Raw genomic sequence first — 16,339 nt, forward strand, 5'->3', positions numbered from 1 at the left:
CTCTTGTCTTCTGCAGCACATCCCGACATGATGCCCTGAAAAAGAACTGTGTCATTATAATATTGCTAAACAAATCTATCTGCTCCACACAGTCCTTTTTATGGTACATGAGCTCCATACTGTCTTCTCTCATAATATAACCATACCTTCTTATGTACTATAACTGCTACTGTCCACCCTTATTAGCTATTATCGCCACACTGTTTGTGCTTTATCAGCCATTACCACTAGCTATTACCACTGCACTGCACTGTCCGCGCTTATTAGATATTACCGTCACACTGTCATTACTAAAGCTGCCACATTGTCAGTTGCCCCCTCTCTATACTGTGCCTTCACGGTGTCCTCCCTATACTGCCTTGCCTCTATACTGTGCCCCCTCCTCACCCTCCCTTCCCCTTCCTCCCATACTGCTCCTTCCATACTGTGCTCTCACACTATTCAATCTCAATACTATACCCTCTTCTTACACTTCGCACACCACTATCCCTTCATATTGCTCCCTCACACTGTCTAGTCACAATACTGTTCCCCCTATTGTAATGCCTGATTAGAGCCACAATGGGGAGATAAGGTATGCACACCAGTGACTATGTAAGGGGAATACATGTAATAGCAGAAACTGCTGTGTGAATACTGACATGAAAAATTCAATAGCTATATGTAAGAATGAAATGTGAAAAATGGAACCTGCATTACTGCCATGAATATATGAATCAAGAGAAATTTAGCTACTGAATTGATCAATGCAATAGAGCCCCAACACTACGCCAAAGTATTTCTCTACGTTGGGGTCCCTAGCTTGTGTGTGTCCTCTCATGCAGTTAAAAAAGTTTTTTTAACTGCATGAGAGGACACACACAAGCTAGGGACCCCAACGTAGAGAAATACTTTGGCGTAGTGTTGGGGCTCTATTGCATTGATCAATTCAGTAGCTAAATTTCTCTTTATTCATATATTCCTGGCAGTAATGCAGGTTCCATTTTTCACATTTCATTCTTACATATAGCTATTGAATTTTTCATGTCAGTATTCACACAGCAGTTTCTGCTATTACATGTATTCCCCTTACATAGTCACTGGTGTGCATACCTTATCTCCCCATAGTGATTTTTTTTAGGTTTTTGCACCCAGTTCAGACATAGAATGGAGTTCCAAACGTTATTTCTTATTTGTTAGTAGTTTTTCGTTTGTGAACCCTCCCCATACACACCTATTGCCAATCCACATCGTATATATAGCCTGGGTCTCAGCTTCCCATACACGGTAAGTTTTTTTAACTGCATGAGAGGACACACACAAGCTAGGGACCCCAACGTAGAGAAATACTTTGGCGTAGTGTTGGGGCTCTATTGCATTGATCAATTCAGTAGCTAAATTTCTCTTTATTCATATATTCATGGCAGTAATGCAGGTTCCATTTTTCACATTTCATTCTTACATATAGCTATTGAATTTTTCATGTCAGTATTCACACAGCAGTTTCTGCTATTACATGTATTCCCCTTACATAGTCACTGGTGTGCATACCTTATCTCCCCATAGCGATGTTTTTTTAGGTTTTTGCACCCAGTTCAGACATAGAATGGAGTTCCAAACGTTATTTCTTATTGATTAGAGCCACAGACTCAGACTGGCTGTAAGGGGAATCTAGAGAAAAGCTGCTCACAAAGCAGGTCCCCAAGAACTCTGCAACCCTTTAACCCCTATACAGGGATTTGGAATTACACAGAGCCCCAGAGATCACTACCTGTGGTAGTCTGTAGTCCGTGGTCGTCAGGCAGGGTCAAAAACCAGGAGATGCTAAACAGGAACAGAATCGGCAGGCAAGGGCGTAGTGAGGAGACAAAGCAGAGGTCAAATCCGAAACTGGCAGCAAAGTACAAAAACGACAGGCAGGAGGGTAGTCAAACAACAAGCAAAGGTCAGCGCACAGGAATCAAAATACAAACAGCACATGAGCCAGGAGTACAGAACTATCTCTGGCAGTGGTCATGTGACAGGAGGGGGAATAAGAAGGGTGTGGTGTCTTCCCATTGGCTGCAGGTGAATGTTGGCAACTTCAGCTGGAAGACACACGCCACCTACAGTTAGCCAGTGGTACTGCAGGTTCCACGGAAACCCAGCCTAGTGGATGAGCGGAGCCTGTGCTCCGCAGAGCCACGGGCACCGACTCCTCTCCCATCACCAGCACCATCCATGGTGGGAACATGGCGTTGTCTGGCGATCGGAGCAGAAGTCGCAGGAGCGGACACCGGTGGGGACGTGACACTTATATACACGTTATCCAATATACTGTTCCCTCACTTTGTCTCCTCATATTCTCTATCCTGTACACACACACACACACACTACCCAATCTGCATTTAGTGCGCCTTCACTTTTCTAACACCCAAATAAGGCTTTTCTGTTTTTTTGGCTGCATTGGAGCCCTCACCTTATCTCTGTCTTTGACTCCTGTGTGGTGCTGGAATGACTTCATCGGTATGATAAAGGTGACCTCATCACGCTGCTGTATGTCACCTTGACCCCAAATGTGTCGGTGGTCAGAGATTTAATAGTATTAGAGCCTGAAATTGAATGTAGTGGACAAACTTTTTACCTGTTCTCCAACCAGCTTTCGTTTAACAACAGGCTCAAAAACACGAATTCCACTCCCAGGAGGATGGCAAAATGCAAATGCAGCCCTTGGGAGATGACTTGGCTATTATGCCCTTTCCGATTCTGGATTATGGACCTAGTAGTGCTCACTGGAACCTTCAGTAGTTTAGAAATCCTGTATCCAATGCCATCAGTATGTTTTGCAACAATAAAGTTATGAAGGTCTTGAGGCAGCTCACTTGTTTTGCCCATCATGAGATGTTTCTTATGTGGCACCTTGTGTTGTGAATGGCAGTTATGCTTTTGCTGCTGTGAGGCTCCCTTTTGTGGCCAGGAATGGTTTGGACAGAGACCAGGTGTGTTGAGCAATGGGCGTTTTCATTGCTAACTCTCTGCCTATTTAAACCCTGGTCTGCTGGCAGGCTATGCCGGATGTCAGTTGGTCTTTGTTCACCAGCCTGCTTCATCCTGCTCCAGACCACATCTACCCCAGATAAGTGCTTGGCTCTTTATTTGTTGTTTGGTTCTTTTTGCTCTTATCTGAGTTTGTCATTTGCTGTGGTTATTGTCAGTTTATTTGCATGCAGGAATCTTCCCTCTCAGTTGCTTAGCTGGGAAGTTCCCTGCAGCTATGTTTGGAGTATTGCTCCTATAAGTCCATGTGTTTGTTGCTTCTTGAATTTGTAATGGTCCTGCTTTCTGTTCATTGGTATGACAAGAGCGCCTGGTATAGGACGGAGTTCAGATCTAGCGATCTGAGGGCTTTTTGTACTATCAGGTTTTTAGATTTTTGTAGGGTTTTTCTCTGGCCAGCATCAGTCCCTTTCCTATCCTGTCCTATTTAGTCAGTAGGGCCTCACCTTTTGCTAATCCTATCATCTATCTGTGTATTGTGTTTTCCTAAATCACCGCAGTCTTTGAATGTGGGGGGCTTGCTATTCTTTGTCTATTTTCTGAGGCAGAGAGTTATTCAGCTTTCCTTCCTTTAGGATAGCTAGTTCTCCGGCTGGGTTCGCGGTGCTCAGGATGTTAGTTCACCCCTTGGATACTTCTAGTGTTGATGGTTAGTAAAGGGATGGCGGCCAGATTAGTTGCCAATGCTCTTGTCACCTTTTACCAATGATTTATGGTGGTCTTCCACGGTTCCGGATCATAACAGTACATCCGGCCTTCTTGTCTGATTTCTGTGATGTATTCAATGACCAGGAATCTGATTCTCTGCCCCCACACCGGGACTATGACTGTGCCATTGAGCTGATGCCCGGTTGTAAATTTCCCAAGGGGCGGATTTTCAACTTGTCTGTGCCCGAACATGATGCCATGCGGTCATACATCAGGGAATCATTGGAAAAGGGGCACATTCGGCCCTCTTCTTCTCCTTTGGGTGCTGGCTTTTTCTTTGTTGCTAAGAAAGATGGGTCGTTGAGACCTTGTATTGATTACCGTCTTCTTAATAAAATTACAATCAATTATCAGTACCCTTTGCCTCTGATGTCTGATCTTTTCTCTAGAGTGAAGAGTGCCAAATGGTTTACGAAACTGGATCTTAAGGGTGCGTATAATCTCATCCGTATTAAGGAGGGTGATGTATGGAAGACTGCTTTTAATACTCCTGAGGGGCATTTTGAGTACCTAGTGATGTCTTTAGGGCTCACTAATGCCCCCTCCGTCTTCCAGGCCTTCATGAATGATATTTTTCGGAACCTTATTGGTAAATTTTTGATTGTCTATTTGGATGACATCTTGATTTTTTTCTGATGATTGGGACTCTCATGTTGGGCAAGTACGGGCTGTTTTTCAGATACTTAAGGATAATGCACTGTACGTTAAGGGGTCAAAGTGCCTCTTTGGGGTGCAAAGGATTTCCTTTTTTGGCTTTATCTTATCTCCCTCCGCTATTGAAATGGACCCGGTTAAGGTTCAAGCTATTTACGACTGGGTGCAACCGACTTCTTTAAAAACCCTGCAGCAGTTTTTGGGGTTTGCTAATTTTTACCGTAAATTTATAGCCAATTTTTCTGCCATTGTCAAACCTCTGACAGATTTGACCAAGAAGGGAGCTGATGCTGAGCATTGGACCCCAGACGATTGTGGCCTTCCAGGAGTTTAAAAGGCGATTCACTTCTGACCCAGTCCTGCAGCAACCTGATGTGTCTCGCCCATTTCAGGTTGAGATCGATGCCTCAGAGATCGGAGCAGGAGCTGTTCTGTCTCAACGAGACGCTACTTCGGGTAAACTTAAGCCCTGTGCCTTTTTCTCTCTGAAGTTTGCTCCTTCTGAACGGAATTATGATGTGGGGAACCGGGAATTATTGGCTATGAAGTGGGCATTTGAAGAGTGGATACATTGGTTGGAGGGGGCTAGACATCAAGTTGTGGTGCTTACGGACCACAAGAATCTTACCTATCTGGAATCTGCCAAGAGGTTGAATCATCGGCAGGCCAGGTGGGCTTTGTTTTTTACCCGGTTTAATTTGTGGTCTTGTTGCCAGGCACCAAGAATGTTAAGGCCGATGCCCTTTCCAGGAGTTTCTGTGCTGACTCTTTGGAGGTTGTTGAGCCGTCTGCTATCCTGAATGATGGTGTAGTTCTCTCGGCCATTTCGCCTGATCTGCGGTTGGCACTGGCGGAATTTCAGGGGGATAAACCTGAGAGATGTCCTACGGGGAAACTTTGTCCCGGACCAATGGAGAGACCGAGTTGTCTCTGAGGTTCATTGCTCTGTTTTGGTGGGTCACCTTGGCATTTTTGGTTCTCGAGATCTTGTTAGCCGCTCTTTTTGGTGGCCTTCCCTGTCCCGGGATGTCCGTAGTTTTGTGCAGTTGTGTGGAGTTTGTTCTAGGTCCAAGCCCTGTTGTTCACGTTCTAGTGGGCTATTATTGCCTTTGCCGGTACCTAAGAGACCTTGGACGCACATGTCTATGGATTTTATTTCAGAGCTTCCTGTCTCTCAGAAAATGACTGTGATTTGGGTGATCTGTGATAGATTCTACAAGATGGTCCACTTGGTTCCCCTGTCTAAGTTGCCGTCTTCATCAGAGTTGGTGCCTTTGTTTTTCCAACATGTTGTTCGTTTGCATGGTATTCCCGAAAACATTGTTTCTGACAGAGGGGTGCAGTTCATGTCCAGATTTTGGAGGCTTTTTTGTTCCAAATTGGGTGTTCAGCTGTGTTTCTCCTCGGCGTTTCATCCTCAGACCAACGGTCAGACTGAAAGGGCTAACCAGACCCTGGAGACCTATTTACGGTGTTTTGTTTCTGCGGATCAGGATGACTGGGTTTCGTTTTTGCCTTTGGCTGAATTTGCCCTTAACAATAGAGCTAGCTCTACCACATTAGTGTCCCCATTTTTCTGCAATTTTGGGTATCACCCCAGGTTCCTCTCGGGGCAGCTTGAGGCGTCTGACTGTCCAGGGGTGGATTCGGTGGTAAACAGAATGCAGCAGATTTGGAGGCAGGTAGTGGATAAATTGTTTCAATCCCAAGAATCTGCCCAGAAATTTGCCAACCGGCGTCGGACTGTTGGTCCCCGGTTTAAAGTGGGGGACATGGTGTGGTTGTCCTCTAAAAATATTTCTATGAGAGTTCCATCTCCTAAATTCAAGCCCAGATTTATTGGACCTTATAAGATTTCGATGATTATCAACCCTGTATCTTTCCGTTTGACTCTGCCTGTGTCATTTAAGATTAACAATGTCTTCCATAAGTCCTTGTTGAAGAGACATGTGGAGCCAACAGTTCCTGCAGCAGCGCCTCCTGACCCTGTTTTGGTACAAGGGGATCTGGAGTATGTGGTTGAAAAAATTCTGGATTCCCGTCGCAGTAGGCGACAGCTTCAGTACCTTGTAAAATGGAAGGGTTATGGGCAGGAGGATAACTCTTGGGTTGTGGCTTCTGACATTCATGCGGACAGTTTAGTTTGCGCCTTCCATCTTGCTCATCCTGAGCGACCCCGTGCTGTTGGTGAGGGTTCGGTGACCCCTCTTCAAGGGGGGGGGGTACTGTTGTGAATGTCAGTTATGCTTTTGCTGCTTTGAGGCTCCCTCTTGTGGCCAGGAATGGTTTGGACAGAGACCAGGCGTGTTGAGCAATTGGCGTTTCCATTGCTAACTCTCTGCCTATTTAAACACTGGTCTGCTGGCAGGCTATGCCGGATATCAGTTGGTCTTTGTTCACCAGCCTGCTTCATCCTGCTCCAGACCACATCTACCCCAGATAAGTGCTTGGCTCTTTATTTGTTGTTTGGTTCTTTTTGCTCTTATCTGAGTTTGTCATTTGCTGTGGTTATTGTCAGTTTATTTGCATGCAGGAATCTTCCCTCTCAGTTGCTTAGCTGGGAAGCTCCCTGCAGCTATGATTGGAGTATTGCTCCTATAAGTCCATGTGTTTGTTGCTTCTTGAATTTGTAATGGTTTCTGCTTTCTGTTCATTGGTATGACAAGAGCGCCTGGTATAGGACGGAGTTCAGATCTAGCGATCTGAGGGCTTTTTGTACTATCAGGTCTTTGGATTTTTGTAGGGTATTTCTCTGGCCACCATCTGTCCCTTTCCTATCCTGTCCTATTTAGTCAGTAGAGCCTCACCTTTTGCTAATCCTATCATCTATCTGTGTATTGTGTTTTCCTATATCACCGCAGTCTTTGAATGTGGGGGGCTTGCTATTCTTTATCTATTTTCTGAGGCAGAGAGTTATTCATCTTTCCTTCCTTTAGGATAGCTAATTCTCCGGCTGGGTTCGCGGTGCTCAGGATGTTAGTCTACCCCTTGGCTACTTCTAGTGTTGATGGTTAGTAAAGGGATGGTGGCCAGATTAGTTGCCAATGCTCTTGTCACCTTTTACCAATGATTTATGGTGGTCTTCCGCGTTTCCGGATCATAGCAACCTTGGTAATGAGAAACTTATTTATAGGTCATCAGTTGAACCAGTTGATATTTTTCAATGTGTACTGGATTGCTTTCTAATTACTGATAGATTTTAGCTAGTGTCATGACTTTAGATGGCTTTAGCACCTCTTTTTCTTCATGTGTTCAATACTTTTTGCCTTTGTCATTATTGCACATAATGTATGGACATCTACGGTTTGATTTCTTTGGTTGTGTAGATTGGATGGGTTGTTACTAGAGATGTGCGAACCCGCAGATGTTCGGATCCAGTGGGTATGGCCAGAATTAAAAAAAAAAAAAAAAAAAAAGTCTAAGTCCAGTTTGGGACCTGACTTGAACCCGATCATCTGCATGGACGCCGAACACAATATAATTCTATGGGGACTCGAACATTACGTGTAAAATAAAAGGGCTAAAGCAGGAGAATATACTTACTGAGCCTTCCGCGTGGCCTTAACACTACTTCCGGGTCCGCTCATCAGTCTTCATAAATATTCACTGCTTTCCCTGCCCACCGACTGGTCCTATTGGCTGGCGGTGTACCACATCCCCAACCCACCCTCTCTAACAACACCTGTGATTGGTTGGAATCACAGGTGCTGTCTGTGTGCTCCTAGTGAAGTGTAAAATAAATAAATAAAAAAATTAGGGTAGGGTCCCTGCTATAATGATTCCAGCACAGATAAAGCCATAGCTACAGTCTGTGGACTTATCTTGGCTGTGTATCAAAATAAGAGGAACTTTTTTTTTTCTAATTATTTAAATAAATGATACCTTACCAAGATAAAGCCAACAGCTGGGGCCTGGTATTCTCAGGGAAACAAAAAAGTTCAGTAATTATATCAGCTAGAAAAGTGTTGCTGCAGGTGGTGCACGGAGAGTGCAGTCCGGCTTATTGGCCTGACATATGGTGTACAAAAAGAGAACAAAAATTTCTTAAGAGCCTGCATATTCGAAACGCATAGACTGCGTCTACTGCTTGGTTTTAATTTTTTTTTCTATTTTAAACTACACAATAAACAGGATGTTTTAACCTCCACTTTGGATTTCTACTACCAAGAGTGCTGGTTGTTATGATCTGGTAACCGTGGACGATCACGAAAAATCCCAATAATAAGGAATAAACAAAACCACAAGAGTAGTTGGAAACTGAACTGACCGCTATCCCCTATCTATCAGACAACACTAGAAGTAGCAGTGGACTGTTCCTAACACACCTAGACACCTCGTCACTGCCTGAGAAACTTGCTACACCTCAAAGATAAAAATGAGGAATCTTAACTTGCCTCGGAGCAATCCTCAAAGAAATAGCAAGCCCCCAACATGTAACAACGGTGATAACTGATTGTGGCCAGCAAAAAACCCTGCAATAAATACCATTCTCCTGATAGAAAAAAAGTCAGGTACTCTTGTGCTGGACACTTTAAACAGAACTGCAGATATAATGGGAAGAAACAAAATCACAGAACAAATAATATGCTAAAGTGCAAATAATCCAAACATGAACAGGGAGCAACCTCCATTTCTTGCTGGAGGATCTGCCTTGCTCACAGAAGCAGAAAGACAGATCCTCACATACAAGAAATCAAACACAGAACCAACCAGGAGCGGCTGTGTATTCTGCAGTTCCGGTCACCTCCATGCAGCAGAGCTGGAAGCGACGCTGCATCATCCTGGATTACGCCGGACATGGAGGGCTTTTTCGGGCTTATTAAAATGATGAACGAGGATATATGTTTGTGTTTTTTATTTCTAATAAAGGATTTTTTCGGGTGTGTGTGTTTATTTACTGTCACTTACAGATTAATCATGGAAGGTATCTCGGGAAGACGCCTGACATGATTAATCTAGGATTTAGTGGCAGCTATGGGCTGCCATTACTCCTTATTACCCCGATTTGCCAAAGCACCAGTGCAAATCGGGAAGGGCCGGGTACAGTCCCAGAACTGTCGCATCTAATGTATGCGGCAATTCTGGGCGGCTGCAGGCTGATATTGTTAGGCTGGGGGGCTCCCTATAACGTGGAGCTCCCCATCCTGAGAATACCAGCCTTCAGCCGTATGGCTTTATCTGGCTGGTTTTAAAATTGGGGGGGACCGCACGCTGTTTTTTTTAATTATTGATTTCACTGCACAGTATAGACACGCCCACCGGCTGCTGTGATTGGGTGCAGTGAGACACCTGTCACTCAGTGTGGGGGCGTGTCTCACTGCAACCAATCATAGGCACCGGTGGGCGGGGAAAGCAGGGAATACGAGATTGTTTAATGAGCGGCCGGCTTTTTCAAAATAGTAAAAGCCGCCGGAGCAGTGTGAATGCCGTGCAGCACCGCGCTGGGGATCGGGGATCGGTGAGTATGAGTATGAGAGAGGGGGTAAGACGGATAGACTGATATGGACAGAGAGAGAGGGACAAAGATAATGACCGACTGACAGAGATTAGTGAATAACAGACATTGTGAGGCGCTTCAGAACGCAGCTTTTCAGCTGCGCTCTGAAGCAGACCTTTTATAAGCTGCGGTGCAGAGCGCACACCTGCGCACATAGCCTCAGACATCAAAATTGTATGAGGGATGTCACACGTTTCAAAAGACTAGGTTCGTACAACAAAACGTCCAATGTATGAGGAATAGACGACGTGTATGTGATCACCGTATTTGCGTTCAATCTTGATCGCACGTAGGTGTCACACGCAAATACGTCACGAACGATGCCGGATGTGCTTCACTCACAACTTGACCCCGACGACTGATTGAAAGATCTATTGAAGCGTGTAAAGCAGGCATTACAGTTCGGGTTCGGCCAATCAAACAATAAACAAAAAACAAAAGGATGAAAACTGGAGAATATATTTAACACTACTTCAAGGGTCCGCTCATCAGTCCTACATATTCACTGCTTTAAAACGCACTGGCAGCTTTGATTGGCTGCCGGTATACCACGCCTCACCCTCTCTAACAGCGCCTGTGATTGGTTGTAACCACAGGCGCTGTCTGTGTGCTTATAGTAAAGTATAAAATAAATTTAAAAAATGGTGTAGCGTCCTCCTCTAGTGATACCAGCACAGAAAAAGCTATGGCTACAGGCTGCCACCCCGTGCCATGGGCTTATCTTGGCTGTGTATCAAAATAAGAGGAGTCTGTGTCCGGGACCTGACCACCTGCTGTTTGGTACGGACACTGAACCTTACAGTTTGGGTTGACTCATCACTAGTTAACAACTTGTTACCAACATCTGGTAAGAAATAATTGTCATTAGCACCTTTTAGAAGTTATATATATATATATATATATATATATCTATATATATATATATATATATATAAAATTGGTGACGTGTTCAATACTTATTTCACTCACTTTATGAGTCTGTAATATATTATCTGTACATAATTATGTGCTCATACAGCTTTTTTTTCTCAAACAACTTGAAACAGTTGTGGCATGTTCGTCTACATGTGATACTGTGAAGGATTGTATATTTGAGTAAATATTTTCTGCAGCTTCATCTTACCAAATATTTCCCATACATAATTGTACCTTGAACCAAAGGCAAAATAACAAAAATGACTAATGCGTTGAACATTGAAGTAAAAGACAATGCTTCCTCTATACCGTCACTAGAGGGCAAGGTTGAACCATATAATGCTAGGCTTAATGTAAAACTACACATTTCTGTCCTCAGGCAGGGTCATGAGTCGAATTGTGTATGTGATTTATTATTCGGAATGTCTAAATACAATCTCTTCCTGTAGCAAAATACCCCCCAGAAAGAGACAAGAATTTGAGCACAACCTCCATTACTTGTAACTGCTGCTTTCCGGCTAATATATATATATATATATATATATATATATATATATATATATATATATATATATATATATATATATATATATATATATATATATGTATATATATATATATATATATATATTATAATATAATTACATATATTGTGTGTATGTATGTGTGTGTGGAAAAATATATGCTGCAGGGTAAAAAAATGTTTGAAAAAGTAGAAGTTTATTTTTAGCAAATAAGAAAATGCAAAGTGAGTGAACAAGAAAGAAATGTAAATCAAATCAATATTTGGGGTCACCATCCTCTTTGCCTTCAAACATCAATTCTAGGCACTGTTGTACACCATTTTTGAAGAAACTTGGCTCAGACTTTGTTCCAAACATCTTGAAGAACAAACCACAGATCTTCTGTGGATATAGGCTTGAGCAAATCATTCTGTCTCTTTAGGTTACCCCAGACAAACTTGATGATGTTAAGATAAGGGCTCAGTATAGGTCATATCATTACTTTCAGGACGCCTTGTTTTTCTTTACCCTAAAGATAGTTCCTAAAAGAGTTTTATCAAAATTAGATGTTATCCACAGGATAGTGGGATAACTTCCCAATCACTATGAGTCCAACCACTGGGACCCTACGATCCAGAGAATTGGGGCTTTACCATCTGTGAATAGAGTGGTGGTCTATAATGAGCACCCTTGCTCCATTCATGCTTAATAGGAGCATCTGAGATAACCAAGCGACGCATTCAGCTGGTCTTTGACACTCCCATTACAGGGAATCTGTGAGCAGGTTTTTGCTATATAATCTGAAAACCGCATTCTTCAGGAATTAAGACTGAAAATTTTGTGATGCTTCTCTTATCACACTGTGCATGTCACGTGATCAGGCGAGAGTGGGGATCGGGCTCCTAGACTGGCTCTCAGACTAGGAGGGCCCTGGCTATCCCCCATCTCAAAGATACCTCTGATGAAGAGGAGTCTGAGTCGTCAGCCTGACCCTGCTCCTAACCAGCCCTGATCTAATAGCCCCTGCCTCCTTATCCAAGGGGGAAGGTCAGGACAGGAGCCGGTTAACACCAACAGTGATAGAGAAACGGAAAACCAAAACTTTATCACACAGCACACTTAGGCCCCCTTCACACATCAGTGAAAAACACACATTTTTCACTGACCTGATAAAGGTGGCGTATGTCTCTCCATGTGCCGTGATTTTAGCACTCATGTGATCTCTATGTGCTATCCGTGATAATACATGGACATCAGGCACTTCTACTTACCTGTCTGCCGCCGCTGCTGCCGGTGGTGAAATCTCCCGATGCTGTGTCTGGCCACTGCTATCTCCCCACTGCACCTACTTCCAGGTCGGCTGTGCAGTGAATATGCATGAGCATAATTAGCTGGTCTGGAAGCAGAGACAGAAGCAGCCGGAGACAGCATCGCTAGAGACAGGTGAGTTTAAAAAGCTTTTTATTTTAAATGTATTTCTTTTTTCTGCTACGTGTTTCACAGTGGTGTGGTCCATGGGACATCAGTGATGCCGGAGAAAATGAACATGTCTCCATGCGGCGCACACGCGTATCCGTCAGTGAGAAATCACTGATGTGTGCGCAGACCCATTGATTTTAATGGGTCTGCTTATGTCCATAATTCATAATTCTGGATCGTATAAAAATTGCAACATACGTACCAGAATCACTGATGTGTGAAGTGGCCTTACTCAAGAGTTATCAGACAACAAATGATGAGGAAGAAAAGCAAGAGCAGGAAGGAAATAACCAGACAACAGAACGAATTCTACAACACACCAAGCAACAGGCAGTGAATCACCAGTTAGAGGTACACAACAGTACACGGACTGGTTTAGCAAAGTGCTATAGTCTGCATGGGAAGACAGATTCCTCCATCTTAAAAAAAAAAAAAAAAAAAAAAAAAAAAAAGGGAAGTAACTGTGATAGGTCTTCCACAATATGTGATCCAAAAGGTAACCAGCAGGCTAGCAGAAATTAACTCCTGCTACTCTGATCACTAATGAGCGCATAGCTACCTGTGCAATTCCAAAGCACCAGAGAAAGCATAGTGAGGAGTGTCAGAGTCTGTAGTCTGAACAGCATCTGATGCTGCCATGGCACTCTGTGGGTTTAGAGCCAAACACTGCGTTACAGTGCAGTTGTTTACTTGCAATGTTTATTTTAGCTTGAGGAGATTGTAATTGTTAGGTCAGCTAGTCCAGGACGCCCCTTTACTGTGATTAATAGCTCACTGTCTATTGACTTAGTATACACTGTGTGCAGAATTATTAGGCAAATGAGTATTTTGATCACATGATAATTTTTATACATGTTGTCCTACTCCAAGGTGTATAGGTTTGAGAGCCAACTACCAATTAATTAAAAAAGGTAATGTGGATCTCTGTAATGAGGAGGGGTGTGGTGTAATGACATCAACACCCTATATAAGGGGTGCATACTTATTAGGCAACTTCCTTTCCTTTGGCAAAATGGGTTCGAAGAGAGATTTGACGGGCTCTGAAAAGTCCAAAATTGTGAGATGTCTTGCAGAGGGATGCAGCAGTCTTGAAATTGCAAAACTTTTGAAGTGTCATCACCAAACAATTAAGCGTTTCATGGCAAATAGCCAACAGGGTCGCAAGAAGCGTGTTGGGCAAAAAAGGCGCAAAATAACTGCCCATGAATTGAGGAAAATCAAGCGTGAAGCTGCCAAGATGCCATTTGCCACCAGTTTGGCCATATTTCAGAGATGCAGCGTTACTGGAGTATCAAAAAGCACAAGGTGAGCCATACACATGGACATGGCCAAGGTAACGAAGGCTGAAAAACGACCACCTTTGAACAAGAAACATAAGATAAAACGTCAAGGCTGGGCCAAGAAATATCTTAAGAATGATTTTTCTAAGGTTTTATGGACTGATAAAATGAGTGACTCTTGATGGGCCAGAGGCTGGATCAGTAAAAGGCAGAGAGCTCCACGCCGACTCAGACACCTGCAAGGTAGAGGTGGGGTACTGATATGGGCTAGTATCATCAAAGATGAACTTGTGGGACCTTTTCAGGTTGAGGATGGAGTGAAGCTCAACTCCCAGACCTACTGCCAGTTTCTGGAAGACAACTTCTTCAAGCAGTGGTATAGGAAGAAGTCGGTATCGTTCAAGAAAAATATGATTTTCATGCAGGACAATGCTCCATCACATGCATCCAACTACTCCACAGCGTGGCTGGCCAGTAAAGGTCTAAAAGATGAAAAAATAATGACATGGCCCCCTTTGTTCACCTGATCTGATCCCCATAGAGAACCTGTGGTCTCATAAAATGTAAGATCTACAGGGAGGGAAAACAGTACACCTCTCGGAACAGTGTCTGGGAGGCAGTGGTGGCTGCTGCACGCAATGTTGATCGTAAACAACTCAAGCAACTGACAGAATCTATGGATGGTAGGCTGTTGAGTGTCATCATACAGAAAGGTGGCTATATCGGTCAATAATTTTTTGGGGTTTTGTTTTTGAATCTCATAAATGTTTATTTCTAAATTTTGTGTAGTTATATTGGTTTACCTTGTGAAAATAAACAAGTGCGATGGGAATATATTTGGTTTTTATTAAGTTGACTAATAATTCTGCACTGTACAAGTTACCTGCACAAACAGATATCCTCCGAAGATAGCCAAATCTAAAAAAAAAACCACTCCAACTTCCAAAAATATTAAGCTTTGATATTTGAGTCTTTTGGCTTGATTGAGAACATAGTTGTTGATCAATAATAAAAAAATAAGCTAAAATACAACTTGCCTAATAATTCTGCACACGGTGTATTCATGTATATACTGTATGCAGAGCTTTGGGTGGGCAGGAGCAACTTTCTGAACTCTGCTACCTGCTAAATTTTAAAACTCTGTGGCAGAACCACTGCAACCAGTGTACACCACTGAGAAGCTGCCTGTTCTCTATACATAACAGTATAGAGGGAAAGTCGCCAATTGTTTATGACAACCACCAGCATTTTCTTTGAGTGGCTTCACCTGAGAATATTTGTTGCCTGCTCTGATCTCTGCTCATCTGTCAGTGATTTCTGTCTGCTGTCATATTACCATGAATTGTTGTCTTTAATCCATCTGCACATTGGAAATTGCTTACAGAGACTACTCTGGGGGTGGTGACCTGGGAATTCCGTATTAAAAAGTCCATACCTCTTTCCCAAGGGATCTAGGATGAAGAATTCAGAATCTTTTAGACTCCGGTCACTGGTTTACCAAACACCAAAATTATACATTTTATTTATATATTATCAACATATTCTGATGCACTTTAAAAATCAAAGGGTTCATGTACCAACATTGTCAGACATTAGAGTAACGCATAGTCCAATAATTCAAGCAAAAGGTGTGCGAGTGCTGCTCATAAGAGCTTACAATCTTTGAGAAAATATGGGTGACACAAACAGTGATAACTGCTTGTATCGTATGTTCCAGCGAGAATGATGAATAAATAAGGGTATATATTTAAAACTGTATTCACACATCTATGTTTCTTGGTCTGATAATCGACCACAATGCAGGGACCAGCATCAAGTCTCCTGACCCAATGTTGATAGCACCATAAGCTGCCAGTAGCCGGTTTGCACACTGACCACAAAACACAAATATGTAAATCTGTCTTAAAGCTGCATGAACCAGTCTCCAGCCACTATCTGTAGACATCCCGAAAATGATACTAAATATAACTGTGGGTATCAGATTGTAAAGAGTCAAGAAGACAATTATCAAACTACTAACTAATAAGATATACAACCAGTTATGTGATAATCCTTGCTGTTTGGTATGTATCTTAGTTTATGTGTAAGCCTCTAGTACAGTGTTTCTCAACTCCAGTCCTCAAGACCCACCAACAGATCATGTTTTTAGGTTTTCCTCAATATTAGACAGGGAATAATTCCATCACCTGTGCAACATTAAGGAAATCCTAGAAACCTGATTGAGGAAAACCTGAAAACATGATCTGTTGGTGGGTCTTGAGGACTGGAGTTGAGAAACACTGCTCTAG

At 42.9% G+C, this 16,339-nt stretch overlaps 1 protein-coding gene across 1 annotated transcript in view; it reads left to right on the forward strand.

The window, feature by feature from the left end:
• The window catches only part of STPG1 (sperm tail PG-rich repeat containing 1), a 202,562-nt gene that overhangs the window by 34,142 nt on the left and 152,081 nt on the right, over positions 1-16,339 (forward strand). The gene's annotated exons all lie outside the window — the stretch shown is intronic.

The sequence above is a fragment of the Anomaloglossus baeobatrachus genome, chromosome 2 (genome assembly GCF_048569485.1).
Source record: "Anomaloglossus baeobatrachus isolate aAnoBae1 chromosome 2, aAnoBae1.hap1, whole genome shotgun sequence".
NCBI lineage: Eukaryota > Metazoa > Chordata > Amphibia > Anura > Aromobatidae > Anomaloglossus > Anomaloglossus baeobatrachus.